This window comes from Pongo pygmaeus, chromosome 5 (genome assembly GCF_028885625.2).
Source record: "Pongo pygmaeus isolate AG05252 chromosome 5, NHGRI_mPonPyg2-v2.0_pri, whole genome shotgun sequence".
Classification (NCBI taxonomy): domain Eukaryota; kingdom Metazoa; phylum Chordata; class Mammalia; order Primates; family Hominidae; genus Pongo; species Pongo pygmaeus.
In genome coordinates, this window is record NC_072378.2 from 111,729,008 (window position 1) to 111,750,896 (window position 21,889).

Sequence of the window (21,889 nt, forward strand, 5' to 3'; positions counted from 1 at the left end):
ATCATCCTCATTTTCAACACAAAGTCCTAAAGTGCCCACCCAGCCCTGGTGCTGCTATGAATGTGATGCTCCCTGGCTGAAAGAGGAAACATCTAGGTGGGGCTTTAGAAGGTAACACTGAGGGGTGAGCCCTGTGAAAGCTGGCCTTTATTAAGTAACACTTTCAGATGAGGATGAGAAAGGAGAATAACGAACTTCTTCTGGGGGCGGGGAGGGGCTTTCTGCCTTCTGGTGTGAAGCTGCCCTCCCTCCTCCTGCTCTGTTCTCCCTAACGAAAGTTGTATAATGGTGGCTCTGTCACCTGCACTTCCATGCATTCCTCCTGCCAAGAATGGCTTCTCTCCCCATCTCTACACGAAGCCGAACGCCTAACTCTGTCCATTGCCATCACTCTCCTATTTTGAACTGAAGTGACCCCAGGGCAAAGTACCAATGACCATGTCGCTATTGTTCTTTTAGGTTTAAAGATACCTACAAGGTGTCAAAAGCTCTACAGATTCCACTGGGCACCTGAAACCTGTCCTGCCCTTCGGCATCAGCAGTGCACGGAGGGTGGAGACAATCTGTTTAAATTGTTCACTGAGGACAGTGCAGGGCTCTGGCAAGATGCACATGCACGGGAGATATGGAGGCTCTGTTGAGAGGAAATGGAGATGATGATATGAGATAAACACAAATGGAGTCTGGAATGGGGTTCAAGGAGGACATACAGGGAGCCCGTCTCCCCACAACTTGGCCACATGCCCACAGCCCTGGTAGGGTTCTGGCTCCTGCCTGGGGATGCTGTGGTCCCACTGGAGCTGCCTGCTGCCTGCCCAGCCGCCTGTCTCGTGAGAGGCCCCGCTGCTGGGCAGTTCATTATTTGAGTGGCATGTGGGAGAGAAACAGAAGTGATTTTTCTTTTAATGGTTTCAATTCCACTCCATCAGTTTTGAGGCAGGTTTCCTTCCACTTCTCTCTTCCTCCTGTTCTCTTCCTTCCTCATTCCCTCAGGGTATCAGAAGTGTAGAAAGCCATGATTAAGATGAAGGGTTTCCATTTTGAGTAGGTGGTTAAAAAATTCTGGTTTCTTCCCTGTAAAATGTGGATTATGCCAACTACTATAAATTACTGATAGAAAGTTACTGATACTTGACCATCTTTTTTTGTTGTTGTTAAGATGGAGTCTCGCCCTGTCGCCCAGGCTGGAACGCAAAGGTGCAATCTCAGCTCACGGCAACCTCCATCTCCTGGGTTCAAATGACTCTCCTGCCTCAGCCTCCCCAGTAGCTGGGATTACAGGCGCCTGCCACCACACCCAGCTAATTTTGGTATTTTTAGTAGAGATGGGGTTTCACCATGTTGGCCAGGCTGGTCTTGAACTCCTGACCTTGTGATCCACCCACCTCGGTCTCCCAAAGTGCTGGGAGTATCTCACTTTGGCCCCTACCTAGTAAAAGCTTATCAACTAAAGGTTTTAAATAATTGAAAATGCTCAGTTAAATAAATATAGATGAAACCAACTAACAGACTCGAGAAAAAGTCTTCAAATGAATCCTACTCTTGGGTCAAGGACTTCCCCTGTTGGGAATTATCCTGAGAACAAAAATGTGCAGAAAGATTTAACAACACTCATTTCAGTGCTGTTCATGATAATAAAAAAATTGGATACAATCTAGGCACTCAGAGGATTAGCAAAGTACGGTATCATACCAGATTCCTACGCAGCCGTTAAAAATGAGAACACAGCAGGACATTAACAATCCTGAAAGATATTAATGAAATAGTGAAGGGAAATATACAAGTCACAAAACACGAGGCAGAAACATAACTACTTTCCTTGCTTCCAATCTTGCACTCTATACCCTCTATGACAGTCAGAGTCATCTTTTTTTAAAGTTACTGCCAGGCTTAAAATGGTTTCCTATTGTCTTTGGAATGAATTTAAATGATATGGTCATCCTGCTCTGGCCCTGGCCTATGCGTCTGGCCCCATCTTCTGTGGCTCCCTCTTCACACCTCCTCTCCAGCAACACTGCACACCTTTCTGTTCTTCTTTGAACACACCCTGCTCTGTTTTACTTCATTGAGTCTGCACAAACTTTCCCCTTTGCCTGAAATGCTTTTCCCCAAAATACTCACACAGCTGGCTCCTTCTCAGGTCTCAGACCAGATGCCACCTCTCAGAAAGGTTTTTCCTCTTTGGGAGGTGGAGGCAGGTAGATCATTTGAGCCCAGGAGTTTGAGACCAGCCTGAGCTACATGACGAAACACTACTTTACAAAATACAAAAATTAGCTGGGTGTGGTGGTGCTCACCTGTGGTCCCAGCTACTTGGGAGGCTGAGGTGCTCAAGGAAGAACCCTTGAGCCAGGAAGGCAGAGGTTGTAGTGAGCCATGATCGTGTCAGCTGGGTGACAGAGTGAGACCCTGTCTCAAAAAAAAAAAAAAAAAAGAAAAGTTTTTCCTGGCATCAGATCTTAATCGCCCATTGCCTGGTCACTCTTTCACATCACTGTTTTATTTGCTTCATGGAATTTAATGCCCTCAGAAATGGTCTTTATTTAGTTGTTTTCTTGTTTATTATCTACCTCCACTCATGAGAAAGAAAGCTCAATGGGAGTAGAGGCTTTGCTGGATGGTATACCCATAATGCCCAAAACTGTGCCTGGCACAGAGCAAACACTCAGTGGATGCTAATGGCTATGGTGAGATGTTTATGTATGTACATATAGAGTAATGTATACATATGCGTCTGCATAAAAGAAGGATGATAAGAGCACAGCATAAAAGAATATCTCAGGATGCTGAGTTTTGGATGGTTTTAAGTGTTTTCATTTTGTTTATATTCATTTTTTTATAACAACAGTGTGTTACTTTTGAAATAAAAAATAATAAACGAGTTTTTTTTCTTTTCCTTTTTAAAGAACATGGTCATTCTAAGAAAATGGTGACACAGCTGGCTTAAAACTAGAACCACAAGATGCCAGAATTAGAAAAGATCTTAGAGGACATTTGGTCCAATCCCACCTCTCGTTTCAGCAGAATGTGCAAGAAACTAGTCCAGTGTATTTTTCACTACACTAGTGGTTTTCGAACTTTATGAGCATGAGACTTTCCTGAAGGACTTGTGAAAACACAGACCACTGGGCCTCCCCCTGAGAATTTCTGATGTGGTTGGTCTGAAGCAAGGCCTGAGTCCTGCGTTCTGACAAGTCCCAGGGTTATGTTGGCTGTGCTGGTCCTGGGCTACACTCTGAGATCCACTAGGCTATGCCATATCGCCTCTTACGACTCCCTTAGAAATGTCTTGCTCCTTCTGTAGGAATGATAGTGATTAAAATAATCCCCCATGCTAAGGAAAACCCTAGCTTTCACACCCCCTTCCAGAAGTTCCAACTGAAAAAGAAGGGAAGTAAACAGGGATAAGTAATTTTTGAGAGCCTCCTCTCCTCCAGGCATTGTGCGGGATGGTCTACATTTTACTTGTTTATTTAATCCTTTTTACTATAGAAAATCTAACCTCAGAGAGGTTAAGGAACTTCCCTAAGAGCAAACCACTAGGAAGTGACAGAATCAGATTTCAAATCCAAGTCTATCTGACTATAAAGTCTATGCTCATTCTCCAACTTTCAGAATGAAAAGCTGGTGGCATTCAGAGCGGCAAATCAACGTCTTCCAGTGTAGAAAAAAACACCCTTAAGAAATTGTAATACATCATGTTGTGAATGGTACTAAAAGCATATACACTGATATTAACATCCAATCATTTCTCTGGGTCTGAGGTCCAGGTTTATTCATTAACATGATATTCAGCAACTTCTAACCCCAAAACCCCAGAGTAAAGATGATCCAAGTTGATGCCTGGCTTATTATTGCAAGCCTTCTGTGAAGTAAGTGGGAGAGGGGGAATTTATCATGGATCTCAGCTTCCAACAAAGGGAAGAATTCGCACATGTTCTGTGCAAAAAGGCCCTAATAGGCTTTGCAACTGAACAGAACTGTTCCACTCTTTGAAGAACTAAGTTTAAATTCAAAGGCTAAAAGCCAAACACAAAGATGGAAATATATCATTTACCATCTTATGTCAAAAATAAACTAGAAACTAGTTACTGCTCCATTCCCATTTACTGAAGAGGACATAAACAAGGGACAGAGAAGTCTGGGTAACAAGGTCCCCATACCTACAAATACCCGTGCAACCAATGAGTTACAATTTGTCCTAAGTTTTGGTCACACACGACCACAAGTTTGAGAAAGTGCTATAAATATTGAGATCACAAAGGGGCTTGATAAGAATCTTTTTTTTTTTTTTTTGAGAGGGAGTCTCATTCTGTTGCCCAGGCTGGAGTGCAGTGGCACGATCCTCGGCTCACTGCAACCTCTGCCTCCCGGTTTCAAGCAATTCTCCTGCCTCAGCCTCCCGAGTAGCTGGAACTGCAGGTGCGCGCCACCATGCCTGGCTAATTTTTGTATTTTTAGTAGAGATGGGGTTTGGTTATGTTGGCCAGGCTGGTCTCGAACTCCTGACCTTGTGATCTGCCCACCTTGGTCTCCCAAAGTGCTGGGATTACAGGCGTGAGCCACCGCGCCTGGCCAAGAATCTTTTACATCGTAGTTTTGATCAGAATTCCAAAGAACAAGGTTAACAAAAATGTGGCTTCTTGTATCTGTATCCCTGTATTTCTTACTTTACATCATGATTTTTCTCCACATGTTTTATAACAGATCCCTGAAGCAGCTGCATAAATAGGTTTTACATGAAAATAAAAGGAAATACTTTGAGTAATTCTGGCGACAGCATCAGAGAAACGAGGGATTCAACTGAGACAGCTCACGTGATCAGTCCCTTCCTGTGTCCTGTGCCAAGGGCCCTCGGTGCCTCTTCTTTTGGAAGCTCATTTTCTAATTGTGACCAAGGAAACTCCTGTACATTTGGTTAGCAAAGACAGCCAGTGGAGACCCTGAAAGGAAGATAAGTGGGAAAGAAGGAACAGAGCAGAGTAAATGCAAAAAAGGACAAGAGGATCCCAGAGATCGGTACCAGTGCTGTGAAAATCTGATTCCAGTGGTAACTTTGCTCCAAACACAATTATGAATATGTTTAAGATCTGGAGTGACTGTGGTCTCCTCGGTGCAGCAAATCAGTAAGGTGGACCACATTCACAGCCCCTCATTTATTAATGTCTGAAAAGATCTGGCTCTCTTACTCCCAATAAAATGCAAAGGATTTCATTTATTATAGAAAAAAAGTGGCTTGAAAGATCTTGCAGAATGAACCCTGGGTCTCCAAGCTGATGAGCTGTCTTTGCAGTCAGCTTCTGACTTAGGCATCTCACATGGGACACGAGATTGGACCGCACAGCATTAAGTATGAGCAAATTCTCTTTCTGCTCCCAACTCTCGCCCTTCATGAATAGTTGGAGAAGAGCCATCTTGCCTTCCCCAGAGGAATGATGCAGCTGCAGCTGCAAATGCAGCTTCAGCAGCCATTATCCTACTGTTAAATGTTTGCTTTTAAATATTACATTGGCCCAGCAAAAATAGCTGTCTCGTCTTAGCACAGGGGACAAAGCTTCATATCTGCGTTAGGGCCCACACCTGTGTCCTAGCAGAGATTTCAGAAAAGGCATTCTCTAATTTCTTTCTGGATGGACAGTGACTTATTCCTTAAGTTTCATAACATATATTTCTGCAGTGGATGGCTGCTCTTGATTCTCACAGATTTCACAGTGGCCTTCAGCCTGCAGTGGTTTATGCAGAAGACAAAAGAATAGCTACTTGGCAGATAATACTCTTCAGGCCTTAGGGAGGGCACTCAGCTGGAAAGATCTGTTTTTGCTGGAGATCGGAAGTGCTTTTCCAGCAATTATTTGATCTTTCCTGGGAACTTGTTCTTTGGAACAATCTCCCAGTCTGGTGGGAACACATGGACTCCTATTCTGGCCCCAGCATTATCACTAACCAGACGTGTGACTTTGGAAAAATCATCAGGCTTTTACTACATGTCAGTTATCTCACTTGCCTGGTGGGAATGATGATCCATCCCCTGCTTAATTAATAAGATTTTTGTAAAGATAAAACAAAGTGGTATATGCGAAGGTATTTAGAAAATTTTCCTAGTGAGGAAAAAAACCCCCAAAATACAAATATCACCTAACAATAAATATGCTTTTTATATCATTAGTGGTAAGTTTTCATTTTTTCTCTTAGAATTAGGTAGGAATACCCTTATGCAGAGGAGAGGCAGAAAGTACAACCCTGGCAAAGAATATTGTCATGTTTTCCTTATTGCCTGGAAAAATAAACCAAGGAAAGTGGGACTGGAATACTTTAACATCCGCCCAGAAAAATCTGCTTTTGCTAGGGCCACACAACATTCTGGTCGTTATTTGTCTCCTCTTTGGCGGTCCCACAGAGAAGGCTACTGCTGCAATGTTGAATAAATGAGTGAGTGAATGAATGAATCTATCCATCCATCCATCCATCCATCCATCCATCCATCCATCCACCCACCTACCCAACTCATTCACCCATCATTCATGGGCCAATACTATGTATCCAAGCAGTGTGCACAAAATACAGACACAAACACCGTCTCTTTCACTGAAGGGTGTCCAGCCCATGGGAGAAGGCAGACAAGGAAAGGACCTGTTCTCTCCAATGTAGTAAGCCTGCTTGCCTGCAGAAACACACACAGTGTTCTTGAAGCTTGGGCATGTGACTCACCCCTCCTGCAAAAGCTGGGATGGGTTCTCAGAGGATGGGCATCTGAGTGGGGCCTGTGGGAAGGACTGGTGAAAAAGGGGGTGTACAAGGGGATGGGCAAGGTACTTTGCAGGCTGCAGAACAGCTCTTACAAAGGCATGGATTCAGGAGAGAGGAGCATGCCAGGGAGCAGCCTTGTTTGGTGTGACACAAGCCAAGAATGAGCGAATGCGGGTAACTAGAGAGTTAAGCAGGGCCTAAATGTGAAGGAGGGAGCAGGCCACTGTAGTTTCTGAGCAAGAGTTGCACAATGGATTTGTATTTCAGAAACACTGCTTAACAACAGGGAGCATGTTCTGGAGGGAGAAGGTGAGCAGGTAAGTGAAAGATTTAAAATTTGATGTAAACATCTGCACATTGCAACACAGAACACTTTACAAAACATCCTGGCTTAAGAGCATTCTCTTCCAAATTCTGAATTAACACAGCCAACAATACACTGGGGAGTGAATACATTTATACCTTCAAAAAAATGCCTTCAGTAATGTTTCCCCTGCGCAACTTATACAACATTGATTTCCCATGTAACTTTGGGATAATCTCCTGGGAAAAGGAAGGCACTGTATGTTTTCTCAGATGTGGGTGACCACTGTGTATTGCAGCACCAGGAAGAGTCTGAAAGGAACCCACGTATCTGGTACAAAAAGATGGTGATAGTGATACTTGGTAGCTGTCTTTCAAGAAAATAGTTCATAAATGAAAGAGAATTTCTAACAATTTGAGGAGGTTTGGCAAGGCGTGTGGATTTTTTAGTTCCCTCTTCTTTTTTAAGTTTAGGCATAATTTATCCACAGTGCAATGTATAAACAGATTTAAGTTTACAGTTCAATGAGTTCTGACAAACGTATATACCTGTATAATCTAAACCCCCATCAAGATCTAGAACATTTTCATCACCCTAGAAAGATGCACTGGGGTCCCTTTGTAGTCAATCCCATCCCAGGCAAACACGGTTGTGATTTCTACCATGACAGATTAGTTTTCTCTGGTCTAGGGTTTCATATAAAGGTAATCATATAGTATGTATTCTTTGTGCCTACTTATTTTACACGGCAAGTTTTTGACATTTGTCCATGATATTGTATATTCAGTAGTTTATTGCTGCTGAGTGGTATAGTAGTTTTTATTGCTTTACCATTATAGTAGCTTTTATTGCCTAGTAGTATTCCATGGTATGAATATACCACTACTTAGTAGGTTTCTAACGGTTCTCTCTTTTGCTAAATAAAGTATGCAACTGCCTACTCATGGCAAAGCAAAAAAAGAAAAGGCATGGGTGTGTAAGTTCTGGTGAAGTCACCAATTATTCTCTACGCTATCAGGCATTAAGGTTATGAGTGGCTTCATCTTTAGAATCCTCCAATAGCAACAAGGGCTAAAACGTCTGGTAAATTAGGACAAACAGAGAGAGGGTAGAGGGAGGGAGGGAGGGAGAGAGAGGAAGAGGGGGAAGGGAGAGAGAGAGAGAGAGAATGAGAGACAGAGAGAGAAAGAATCCCTTATATTGTCTTAGTGCTATATATTTGGATCACAGGAGCAGATAACACACAGCCCTCAAAAGAGAGACGCTAATTTACTGAGAATTTATGTACTCAATATAAATTGTTAGGTACATAATTTAGATAACTAAAATATTCTTTAAAAAATTAAAATGTGTCCACAGAAGCCTATACATGACCTGGGATTCTATATTGTTTTTCCCTGTAACTGTCAATACTCTCTTGTCCAAGTAGCACTTTAGTAAGTAGATTAAGAGAGTCCAGCAGTGAAAGGAAGTGACTCAAAAGCATTTTCAGAATTCACCAGTTTCCTATGAGATACTTGCAGCCATGAGTGTCAGGTAGCTACTTGGTGTGATTTTTGTTGTATTCAACCAAGAGATAATACCTGGAAGCTTCAAGGAAAGCAGATGAGGTCTTGCTGAAAGAGCTTATTAAGCAGAGCCAAGAGGCAAAAGTCAAGGAAAGAAGGGAGTTAAAGTCTCACAGTGTAAAAACTCCATTTCCTTACTCTGTGGAACTGTTTAAAGCAGCATCACAAAAGAAACAAAATAACATTTAAAAAGTGTATTCTGTGTTCTCCTGTGCAGCTGTCAGAATTTACTATGAAAACCAAACATGAACGTGTTCTGATGACTTGAAACACATTATTTGGGTCAGCTCCTCCCTCTGACATTATACACTGCCTGTCCTCTGAAGTGAACTAGTCGCTTTGACTCCAGCATTCCCCTATCATTGGAAGTGATGTTGGTTTGCATGGCTATGCTAAAGACACAATGGAAACGAAAAGCTCTCAGCCCTGGGTGGAGCCGGATTTGATTCCAAGAATAATGCAGATAATGTCCTTAAAAAAAGCTGGCAGGCTTCCTTTCCATTTTTTGCACCATATATACCTATTTGCTATTTTTCTGAAGCAATTTAATATTTGTGTTGCATCAACGATATGTCAGATCCCATGCTTCACGCTTCATTCTTACGAATCTCCAGGATAGGCACTATTATTGCTCCTGCTTCAAAGATGAGGAAAATAAAACAGCCTCAGCTTCCACACTCATTCATTACTATTCCATGTGTTTCCTTCCCTCAGCCAGTTGGAAGTGGAGGTTGGGAGCTGTGAAATATGATGCACATAGAAAGCAAGATGAAGACACAGAAAGCAAAATGACTTTCCTCTTTGATCTCCTTCCTTATATATTTTAACATTACATTCTGTAATTAGGTCAAAGCGAGAGATACCCGTGTTGTGAGCTACAGCTGAAGTTTAACAATTATTTCTTAGAAGATTGTTAATTAGACTTGGGGAATAGGCTTTGGAATACATATTCATTCTGATAGCAGTTATAGCATAAGACATCTCATAAATAAAAGCCATTTAGAACATTATCCACAGGAAATGGCTGCAGCTGGTAAGGGAACTTTTGACATTAAGGAAATGCAGAACTTCATGGAATTAGATGAAGACAGGAGTATTATATCACAGAATGATGCTATCTTAGCAGGAGCTGGACCATGTTTTCAACAGACACACTCATTTTATAGCAGTTCATGCTTGCTCACCTCTCTGGGTTTTCAGGAGACAAGCATGGCATATCAAGAGCAAAAATTCAAAGAAATGGGAACTAGTACTCAGAGACATTTTTGATCTCAAGTGTTAGGGGCCTGTGGTTTGGTGTAGACCTTGGACCTGTTCATCCATATAGACCTCTGCTAATAGGGTAAGCAAGCACTAACCACATGTGGCTGGTTCAAGATGAGATGTAATGGTAAGTGTAAAGCCTATAACCAGGTTTCAAAGACTTAGTATGAAAAAAGAATGTAAAATGTTTAATAAATTTTAAAATATGATTACATGTTGAAATGATAATGTTTTACATAGGTTGTCTCAAATTAAAAAATATTAACATCACTTTCATGTGTTTCTTTTTGCTTTTTAAATGTGGCTACTCGGTAATTTAAAATTAATTACCTATGTTGCCTGCATTTGTAGTTTGTTCTAAGTCTATGGGAAAGGACTGGTATAGATAGTAATTGAAAAGATTAATCCAAGTTGAAGATTTGGTGCATTTGATCAAAAGTGGCAAACCAACTGCACTGCAATATGTTTCCTAGGAGTGAATAAAACGACCGAACAGAAACACGTATTCTATCCTGACCTGCTGGTTACCTTAGGTAAACCACTCACTCTTCCAGGCCCTCAGCCACCATAATGGTTCATCCAGATCATCTTGGACACTTCTTCTAGTGCTGACATTTTGAATCTGTGGCAAATTCCTTAGGGGAGGTAAATCATGAGTGAAGGTGAACTTTAAAAAAACCTTAATATTTGCTCAATATTCATAGTCCCAAATATTGCCTGCTGATCTCTCACATGTGACGTGCCTTTAAGTCTTTCTGGAGCAACAGCTATAATTGAATGGCAATGATAATTATGTTTACGATACACAGACTGAGCTGCCCTACGGAAAAGAGGATGCTTGCTCTGTGTACCCCAATGAGTGGGTTTTAATTGACAAGATTATATTAGTAATTGGTAATTACTTTTGCACCAGCCGAATACTTCTAAGATGGAAAAATTTAAGTGCACCTTAATAATCCAACAAAAGCTTATTAAAACACGAACACAAAATATTCTAAAATATCCACCCCTGAGGGAGGGAGAACAGAACCTGGTCCTCTTTTAGTTCAGGTTCTACCCTATTTCTTTTCATGTTCAAAGCATGTAATTATCTGCTAGAAGTTATTCTGCATCTCCCAGGCAAATTATATACTTTTTACATGATTGTAGAGTTTCTCCTTTTTCTTTCCTTAAAAGGTAAAAAACTTAAATGTAGATAACACAATTATAATAGAGTAAAACTTTCAGCACAATGCTAGATAAAAACAAATATTTTAAATAAATATATGTTCAAAACATATGTTCAAAATCTGTGTGTGGAAACAAATATGGAATTAAGAAATGACAGGGATAAATGACCTACATGATGGAAAACTCACTTATAATGAAGACCTCTAGGAAGACTGCACGATTTCTTCTGGAAAAAAAAAAATCCCATAATTTGCATCCCCATGTCTGTAGAATTCCCCTGTTACATCCAGTTTAAATCTGACATCTTTAACTTCTGATCCAAGAGTGAGAGCATGTACAACTGCTACCAACATATATGTCCGTTTTGAAGTAGCTCCTGCCTTTATGTACTTGGCTCCAGATTCCTTCCATTCTGACTTTCTGCAACATAACCCATACAGTTTGCATGTGTGTTTCCGTCCAAATCTCATGTCGAATTGTAATCCCCAACTTTGGAGGTGAGGCCTGGTGGGATGTGATTGGGTCATGGGGGTAGTTTCTCATGAATGGTTTAGCACCATCCTCCTTGGTACTGTCCTCATGACAGTGAGTTCTTGTGACATCTGGTTGTTTAAAAGTGGGTAGCACCTTTCTCCTAGCCCTCTCTCCTGCTCCCACCATGTGAGATGCCTCACTTCCCCTTTGCCTTCTGCCATGATTGGAAGCTTCCAGAGGCCTCCCTGGAAGCAGAAGCTGCTATGCTTCCTGCACAACCTGCAGAACCACGAGCCAATTATACCTCTTTTCTTTATAAATTACTCAGTCTCAGGTATTTCTTTATAGCAATGTGAGAATGAATTAATACAATGACCATAAATGCCTGTACTAGAGGTAACCAAGTAAATATTTGTTGAGAAAAGAAATTTTAGGGATGCAGGCTCTTCCTCTCTCTTCCTTTCCTCATTTTCTTCCCTCCTTTCGTTTCTTTGTTGGTCAGACCACCTAGATTCATGCCAGTACAATTCATGTCATCTTTTTTTTTTTTTTTTTTTTTTTTTTTAACTAACATTGAAGGCAAGCTGGGAAATTTTGACTGAATTGCTGAAACAAAGGGCATGTGTTCCCGCCATTCCGTATTTCTAAGGAACTTATTTTAAAAAGCAAGAAAGGGGCAGCAAAGTCACAGAACAACGAAAAAACACACTGGCCACCTTCACTTTTATTGAGATTGGAGAGATGGGAGTCGTAGCCATGAATGAGTGCAAGCCTCAGTGGGTCTATTGTGCAAAATAAGTTTTACTTGAAAATGGAAAAAATGACCCTGCATTTCTCTTTGCCATTATCTACAGAGTCACACTGGAAAAAAACACTAAGAGAAGCAAAGTAAAAAGAATAGTTTCTATTGGCCTTTCCTTGGCATTATAGACTTTTATTCCTTTATTCTTTTCTTGCTCAACCTCATTCCCAACTATTTTACTATTTTGGGGGCACTGGGGACAGGACTTCTGGGAAACATAACATGTATTAGTCCATTTGTTTTCTCTGTGAATTCTTTTCAGCATCTTTGTGTAGCAACAGGAAGGATGTGGGCTCCCTTTCAGATTCAAACGAGGCAAATCAGCCCTGGCTCAGGTTGACAATATCATGTTTATGTTACACTGTGGCCTGAGAATGCCAGAACTGCTGTCTCTAGGTAGAGTGGCCATTTTGTCCTGGGGCTTAATCTCTATTTTTAACATCAGATCCCTAGCCCATGTCTCACAAAAACAACAAACAACAACAAAACCTCCCCAAAACGGCTGACACAGTATAACTACAGCATACTATTTTATTAAGAGAATTCTGAGTTTTAGAGTTGAAAAGATCAGCATTTTCAAGGTATTCAGAGATATTTTAAATCATATAGGACAGATGTGCAGAAGTGGCAGTGTCTCCATTCAAATTTTCTTTTTTCTTGAGACAGCATCTTGCTCTGTCATCTAGGCTGGAATGCAGTGGCACAATCACAGCTCCCTGCAGCCTCAACCTCCTGGGCTCAAGCTATCCTTCTACCTATGCCTCCCAGTACCTGGGACTACAGTTGTGCACCACCACATGCAAATAATTTTTTTTTTTTGTAGAAACAAGGTCTCACTATGTTGCCCAGGCTGGTGTTGAACTCCTGGGCTCAAGCAATCCTCTTGCCTCAGCCTCTCAAAGTGCTGGGATTACAGGCATGAGCCACCATGCTTAGCTTCAGGTATTTCTTAAGCTTGAAGAATGTGGTAGGAAAATCCTACCATGTACTTTTCTCAGATTTATATTCCTAAGCATGTAAATCAAGGAGTAATAAATTTATAATATAAACAAATATAAGACTTTATTTTATAAAACTGGAGGTTTATTACTAAGACTTCTACCAAAAGATCAAAGCAAAACCATAGAAGAGAATGTGGAGTGGTGCTAGACAAATATGTTAATACTGAATTTGGGAACTGAGTCTATTATTAATTCTATTAGTCCAACTTCGTGATCTTGGCAAGTTATTTATCCTCTCTTAAACCTCAACTCCATCCATTCCTCCACCTATCCATCTACCCATGACCCATCCAACAAATACATCCTCTCTACTAGATGCCCAGCCCTTGGTGAATTAAAAAGATGAATAAGCTATCAGCCCACAGGAGCAGCTTTTGATAAAACAAGTGTACAAATAATTCCATGCAAGACAATTGTCAGTTGGAAGCTGTAGGGTGCTAACAGGAGCTTAGTGGAAAAAGAAGTCACTTCCAATGGAGAGATCAGTCAAGGCTCCATTGAGGACAGACATTTTGTTGTCTGAGAAAGAAGCAAGATTTCTAAATCTAGAGCTGGGTTGAGACATTCCCGGCCACAGGAAAAGCCAGGGCAAAGATGGGCATCAGGGAGGCATGGAAGACATTTAGGGAAGAGTGACAAGTCCACCAGGTGGAATAGGGTCTGAGTGGGGAGGCAGTGGCTTCTCTGATCAGGCAGGCAGCCAAGAGAGGACTGGACTGAATTTGGAGCTCAGAGGTGAGGCTCTGAAGAGTTCTAAGCAAGAATGACTTGGTCTGGCAGCTCCACGCAGAATGGCTCTGCCACAAAAGCACCTGAAAGATGCTAGGAAGAAGTTTTAGCAGTCCAGTTCAGTGTTAATAATCTTGCTTTAGGAGGGTGGTGGTGAGGGTGGGATGGAGGAATAGACAGGGCTGTGAACTGGTGGAATAGAACTGGGCACTTACTTATCTCTAATATTCTAGCTTGCACATTCTGGTATTTGACAGTTTAGTGTAAGTGGGGGAAATTAACTTGAATGCTCCCAAAATAGAGGCAAAAATAGCTTTGGATAAAATTTAGTCCTATTTCTATATATATTGAAATCTCAATATCAATTAGTCTTACAGAAAAAACTGGTCTTGCAGAAGATGTGTCAAGGCATGATATACGAAAGATAAGCTGTATTTAGGTAAACCTACTAAAGTGTTTTAGCATTTGGTCTGATCCTCCATACAGGATGCTTTCATAGGAGGAATAGTCATGCCACTTTCTATTTTGACGGGGTCAGAGAAGTGTTGTTCTTTACAGACTTCAGCAGTGCATTATCCAAAAAGGCCTCTCATAATACCTTTGGGAATAAGATAGGAAAATGTGGGCTAGACACTAGAAAATGAAGTGAATTATAACATTTAAGTGGGGCTGACTGGTGAGCTCAGGTCCACCTAGAAGGTGGTCTCAGGAGGCCTAAAATGGGGCTCTGAGCTCTTCAACAACTTGTCAACATCTTAGATGAAGATATTGAAAATTTGTATGGTGAAATATTCAGATGGAACAAACTTTTGAAGGGACAGGAGTGACAATCTCAAGATATAAAAATATCTTGGTAGGCTGGAGTAACAGGCCACAACTGACATGATAAAATTAGTAAGGACAAATGTGAGGGCCTAAACCAAAAAAAAAAAAAAAAGTTGCCTAAGTACAGGACGGTGGACATGTGGTTTAGCAGCAGCATGTGTAAAAACAATTTGTGGGGAAGTGTTAGCTGAAAGTAATTTCAATTTAAGTCAGTTGTTTGACATGGCTGCTTAAAAGTGTGATCTAATATGGTATTTATTGAAATACAGCATTAGCTCCGGCCTCACTTAAGTTGGGATTCCAGAAACAATGAGAAATACAGGTGCTTTTGATATAAACATGTTGGGTATAGTTGCTTAACAAACCAAGCTCAGCTTAACCAGAGAGAAGTTTTGCTAGTCATCATGGAGGCCCTCCCCTTAGCTAAACTGAGCTAGGGAGGTTAGTAGGAAGAAATAATGAAGGACTCACCAAACTAGAAGCTACACTTACCCATTCTATCCATTCTAGTAAGACTGAACTTTGATATTTTTAAATGCAATGGTAATAAAATTTTAGGCACCAAGAGACAGAGCCCGGTCAGAAGGACAATACTGTTCCTCTATTCCTTATCAAATACAATGTTAGGCAATATGACGATATTTCTTTTATCATCTGTCTGAATGTGGAACTCTTCCACTGTCTGAATAGTTCTGGGCCCCAAGTTGGGGTTTGCTTTCTTGATGGTTGGAATCATTTGCGTGAGGGGTACTGTGCCCATGACCCACAGCCAACTCCCTGCATGCAGAGTAGGGCACCTCTCCCATGGGGAAGGAGGTCTTTGCAATCCTTGTACTACCTTTCCTCAGTGTATAAACTGTGATCTCTGGAACTTTCAGACATAACGCTTACCTCATGTCGGCAAATGAGAAGCAAGTTTCTCCTTATTCTCTATTAGAAACATAGAAAGCAAGCCAGCATAATTTCTAAACCAAGTTGGATCTTTCTTTAAAAAACAGGAAATTTGTTGCTATGCGTTGTTTTCCTTCCTTGAGCAGTATGCTGTTTATCTTCAGGAAAAGGATCACACAGATCCTGGTGTACATGCTTATGAACAACAGACAAGGGTCACAGTCGCTCATTCTCATTTGCTTTCCTTGAAGGAGAGAAATTGTATGATGGGTTCAGTTGGTTTTGGCCTCAGTATACAGTAGTTTCCTGAGAGGCTTCCTTAATAGGTGCCCACTAAAATATTCCTTAACACAAACACACAAACACACACACAACCTGAGTATGTGTGTATGTGTGTGTATAATCTGACAGTCTCTCAAAGCATGACTACACAGAATTTAGAACTTGTTAACAGTAACACAATGTTAAAAGGACCCAAAATTCTGTTGAGAAAAACTAATACAAACACTGGAAATTGTTGTGCTTAGACAAGAAGATTTAAGCTGTTTAAAAAAAAAAAAAAAAAACAACGGATGGGTTGTATATGGCAGAATTTCTTCTTAGGATTTGTTTCTAATAATGAGAATGTCCCAAAGATGGTAAAGAATATCTTGACAACAGAGATTTCTTGGCAGAATTTGGATGAACAAATACCGGCTGGACTAGATGAGCTTTAAGGCTCCTTCAAGCACAGGAAAATCATAGCTATATGATTTTGATACTTTTTTTGTTTTTCTAAAATAGCCCATAGTGTGGACGCTAACAAGGTAATCTGGAAACAAATGCCTTGAGACAAGGGCTTCTGAGAAACTGGATTCATAGCTGGTTAGAAGCCAAAAAAAAAAACAAAAAAAAAAAAACAGTATTTTGAGGGAAACCGGATAATTCCAATGGAAAGTTCTTTAATATTCTTCCTGGAAAATGGTTATAACCATTTATAAAGCAAATCATCAGAATTTTAAGGGCAAAGTGACACATACAATGAGAGATTTTAATAACACCTCTCTTGAAGAGATTGACAGATTAATAAGGATATAGAAGACGTGAGGAACAAAATGAAGAGATTTAATCTAATGGGCATATTTAGAACTCTGTCCCCACAGCCCCCATCAGAAAATATGCACTAAAGAAATTCACAGAATATTTAAAAAGAATTGACCATGTACTAGGCCACAAACCAAGTCTCACTGCATTTTGTGGAAATAGTATTATACAAACAACATTCCCAGACCACAATAGATTTTTTAAGTTAGAAATCCATAACAAAATGATTACTAAAGACTCTCATTCATTTGTGAATTTAAAATGATGCTGCTAATAAAACTCATGAATCAAAGAAGAAATAATTATGGTAATTACAACATTCTTATAACTGAGTGATGATAAAAATACTCCATATTAGAATGTATCAGATTTCACTACAGTTTTATTTAGAATAAAATACTTTAATCTTGTCCTAGAAAGAAAAAAGGACGGAGAATTAATGAACAAGTATCCAACTCAGGAAGTCAGAAAGTAAATAAGAGTACATCCAAAGAAAGCAGAAGAAAATAATAAAGGGTAGAAATTAAAATCAGAAAACAAAGATACACTAGAGAAAATGAACAAAGGAAAAGCTATTTATTTGAAAAGACTAATAAGAGCCAAATCTGATCAAGAAAAACACAGAGATGGTACAAATAATAACATTAGGAATGAATGAGAGAACATAACTACAGATTTAGCAAGGATTAAATAACAGCACACTACTATGAAGAAATATGTGCCATTAAGTTAAAAAATTTCAATGAAATGAAGAATATCACAGAAAAATGGAAATTATTATTCTAACAAGACAGAAACCTGAATAGTCTAATAACCATTTAAAAAACTGATTCATTAGTTAAAAAGCTTCTCATCCCTCCACCCAAAAAAATCCAAAAACCAATAAACACTAGGTTCAGATGGTTTTAGAGAAAAAAAATGAAAAAAAAATCTGTGTTTTAGATCAAAACAAAAAACCAAAACAAAAAAATGCAGGAGATAGAAAATGGAAAAGCACTAGGACAATCTCAGAACCAAATCCAAGATGGTAGGAAAAAGGAAAATTATGGACCACTCTCAGATATAAATACAAATGTAAAAATCCTAAATAAAATATCAGCAAACAGAACCCAACAATGCATAAAATATATCACGACTAATGTGGATTTTTGCTAATAATGCAAGGATGATTTAACTTTAAAAAATGGATGACAATAATTCCTGTACTATCTGATTGAAAGAGAAAACCCCAATGATCTTATCAATAGATACAGAAAAAGCATTCAGTAATAATTAACACATTTATAATTTTTTAAAATAGAAACTTTTAGCAAACTAGGATCAGAAGGGAACTTTCATAATCTAATAGAAAGTATTTACCAAAACCCAGCAGTAAGCACCATACTCAATGGTGAAATGCTAACAGCCTTTCCTTCAAAATCAGTAACAAGCTAAGAATCTGTGCTATCCCTACTTCCTATCCCCTGTGCTATTTCCTGCAGGTCCTAGCCAGAGTGGTAGGAAAAGAAAAAATAAATACATAAAAGATAAAAGATTGAAAAAGAACTAGAACTTGTAATTATTTATAGATGGTATGTTTGTTACACAGAAAAACTAAGAGAAATACAGATAAATTATTAGAATTGATAAGAGGTTTCAGCAAACGGCTAAGTATTAGTTTAATATGAAAAATTTTATTTCTATCCACAAGCAACAGTAAGACAAAGTAATTTTTAAAAATTGAGCACTGTGCTTATATTTCTTGACCTTCATCTCCTGCTCTTCAACAGGCACCTCATCCAGATAAGCGCAGGATAATAAAAAAATTTAAGAAAAACAAGTAACCTAATTATATTGTGAAACTCTGAGAGGCAGGGAGTATAATTTCATGGAAGACCTACAGGATTCCTCTCTATTCTATTCCCACGGAAAAATTTCACTTAAAAAAAATGAGGCGTTGTAGACGGGGTTACTTTGAACTGTGGTGAATCACACTTATTCACTGGAAAGACACATAAGCAGGAAGTCCAGGCCTCTGCAAATCAAACTCTGCCTAAAAAGAAAAATATGGCTGACACCTTCTCTTCTACACAGCTTATAATAAAGTCAGCAGGAAGTGGCCCTCCAAAATGGCATCCCACATCAGGAAGGAGATGGATGCTGTGAAGGGAGATATTGGTCAAGAGGTAGGCAAAGCTCTTAAGAAAGCTCTTGAATGCTTGGTTCTTCATTTACATCAAGATAATAGGAAGAGTTACTTCTGTTGAAATTTCACTACAACCAAACACAGGATGTCATTTAAATTCTAAGAACTTCTTGATCCATTTGAGTTCCCTATACTCTTACTGTATATTCAGGTATGTCCATCGGCATGGGGGCTTGGTCAGCTCATGTTTTTAACAGTCTTAAAGAAGGAAACTATGGCACATACGATTTCTTTCTTCCACAGGGGGTTGACTTATTACCATTTTTAATGAAGTGACAATAAAAACGAGATAAAAGGGTAGAGAATGTTCTATATTCACTTGGATCTTGCTGGACAATTCACTCAATAAAAACATGGTTATCTGAAAATACTAGATTCTGATGTTGTTTTTAAAAACATGTTAGAAGCCTAACTCACTGGAAACACCAAAATAAGCAAAGATAGTAGACTGATTTTCTGTTTGATTGATTAAATATAGTACATACCTATAATGGAATAGTATATAGCACTAAAATCATATTGCAACATAAATTTAGTGACTAAAAAATATTCACGGTGCACTGCTAAGTTAAAACAAAGTAGGATATAAAACATTAAGTCCAATTTGAAACCATTTTCTAAACATTCTTAAATTTGCACCGGGAAAGGACATTCAACAAAACACTAATGATGTGTGTGACTATCTCTGTGTGATAGGTTAATAGGTGACTTTTGTTTTGTTCTGTGTATCTTTAAGTACTTTAACTAGGGGTCTATATTAATGTGGACATTATTTTAAAAAATCCACCATAATGAAAATGCCTAGAATTCACATCATACACATTTTTGGTGGTCACCAAAACATTCACAAACTAAGTGTAGTTTCATGGCAGTGAAAACACCCAACAAAAAGCCAAGTGTCCTGCTGATTGTTAGGCTGGAGGACGATCTTTTCCCCTGAACTCCTGTTCTCCACTGGGCATTTGCCCTGAGGCATGGCTCAGAGCCCCCAGGAGACACTCAAAAGGCTCAGTGCCATCCCAAGAAGATGTTTCCTTCCTTTGGCTTACTCTCATACCATCAGCGGGGGACAGTGCAGACCGCAGCCCAGCATTTAGGACGGCAGGACAGGAATGAAAGTTCTGGGCATGAACAAAGCTCCACTTACCACCTCCAGAATGCTGCTTCTCTGATTAGCAACTTTCTCCGCTCTGAAGCGTGGCTTCCCAGCCTTCCACACCAGTGGCCTATATCTTTTCCACCAATCTCCCACTGCCCCTCACACACTCTCCAGCCAGGATGGAATGCACCTCCACATAACTGTCCATGCAGTTCCCACATCTTGTCCACTGGCCAGGCCCATGCGAGTCTTACCCTTCACACAAGCCTCCATTCTCAGCTCCTCAGACCTGCGCTGGTCTCCCCCTCTCTCAGCTCCTTGGCTTATACCCAACACTTGATCATTTGCAGGTGAGACAGTCACATTGTTTAACTGTTTCCTGTGCATGGCAGGGTCTGGTAAGGGTTGGGGCCAAGAATCTCTTTGATTCTTCTCATTGTCTTCTTCTGGCTTCTGGCAAAGGTCTACAATATAGTAGGTTCTCAAAACCAGGACACAGATCTTTTAAGGTGGAGTGATTTCACTGGCACTTTTCCTGACAATAATTTTGTCAGCAATCTCTTCCTTCTGGTCTGCCTATCTGCCTCTCTTTTTATGCTTGTCTCATCCTTAAGAGCAAAGAATGGCATTTTTCCTGCTCACTCTTCTCAGCTCATAAACAAATGGCTTCCTCTCTACTTCAGCCCTCGTGGAGTGGTGCTAACCGAACAGAGGCTGTCCACAACACTGCTGGGTCCTCTCGCCTGCTCACTCCCAGGCAACCAGGCACTTGGAAGGTGCTGCAACCTTGGTGCCCATTCTCATCAAGGACTGTGGATCTTTTGGTTCCCCCCTAGGGGTTCTTGCCCTTCAGGCCTTTGGTGGGCTATGTTCCACATTCATTTACTCACCCACTCATTCAGCACCTAGTTCCTTAGTGCCTTCTGTGTGCCAGGCACTGTTACGTAAACTCACTGTTGTATGTCTTGTCTCCCCACCTACATTGAAAGCTCCCCGATGGCAATGATTATCTGCTACGATTATTTAATTATCACCAGAGAATCTAACAGTGTGTTCAGAAAGTGTTTGAAAAATATTTACCTGACTGAAAGGAGAAGGAGAAAAGGAATAAAGCAGAAGCCTTCAGTTTTCATTCGATTATTCTCTCTGCTGTGGTTTGACTAGAGATGGCGTAAAAAGATAAGGGAAAACTTTGACTCTAGCAGACTGAGTAGAGCCTTCATTTTTTTTTTTTTTCTGGGCCTCTGTCCAGACCAAATGAGACAGTGACGTATGTGAAAACATTCTTTAAGTTGCAGAATATTTTACAAATGTGAAGTGTCATCATCATCACGATATGCATCACCCATACCTTACTGTGAAAAGTTTGATTCCAAACAATAAGCAACCAAATCACCCCATTTTGCAAGCTCCTGCAACCGGCAGCATAATACAGCCAGAAAAAAAGCTGACAGCCTGACAAAACCCAAATGGAAAATTAAAATGAGCAAGAACAGCCACACACCCAAAGAGAGAGCAAACCCGCACTGCTTGGAGGAGGAAATCCTCTAATTGCCTCCACACTCCTGCTCACTTCCATCTGCTTGCATTTAAGGAAACCCAACTACTGGGCTCCTCGCAGCTGTAGAGAAAAAGATGTGCGTCCTAAGTGCCTGGACGGCTGCAGCAGGCAGGGACTGACAAGAGGACAGAAGATCCACAGGCAAGGCTCAACAGCACATCTAAAAACAAATTTAATATGTGTTATG

General features: G+C 40.2%; 1 protein-coding gene across 5 annotated transcripts in view; it reads right to left on the reverse strand.

The window, feature by feature from the left end:
- The window catches only part of FYN (FYN proto-oncogene, Src family tyrosine kinase), a 217,372-nt gene that overhangs the window by 83,393 nt on the left and 112,090 nt on the right, over positions 1–21,889 (reverse strand). Inside the window, exon 1 of one of the 5 annotated variants that reach the window (XM_063667094.1) lies at positions 4,818–4,952. The exons of the other annotated variants lie outside the window; for them this stretch is intronic. The gene's annotated coding sequence lies outside the window, so the exon portion shown is untranslated. Of the gene's footprint in view, positions 1–4,817; positions 4,953–21,889 lie in introns of those variants that run through there. 5 annotated transcript variants of the gene reach the window in all.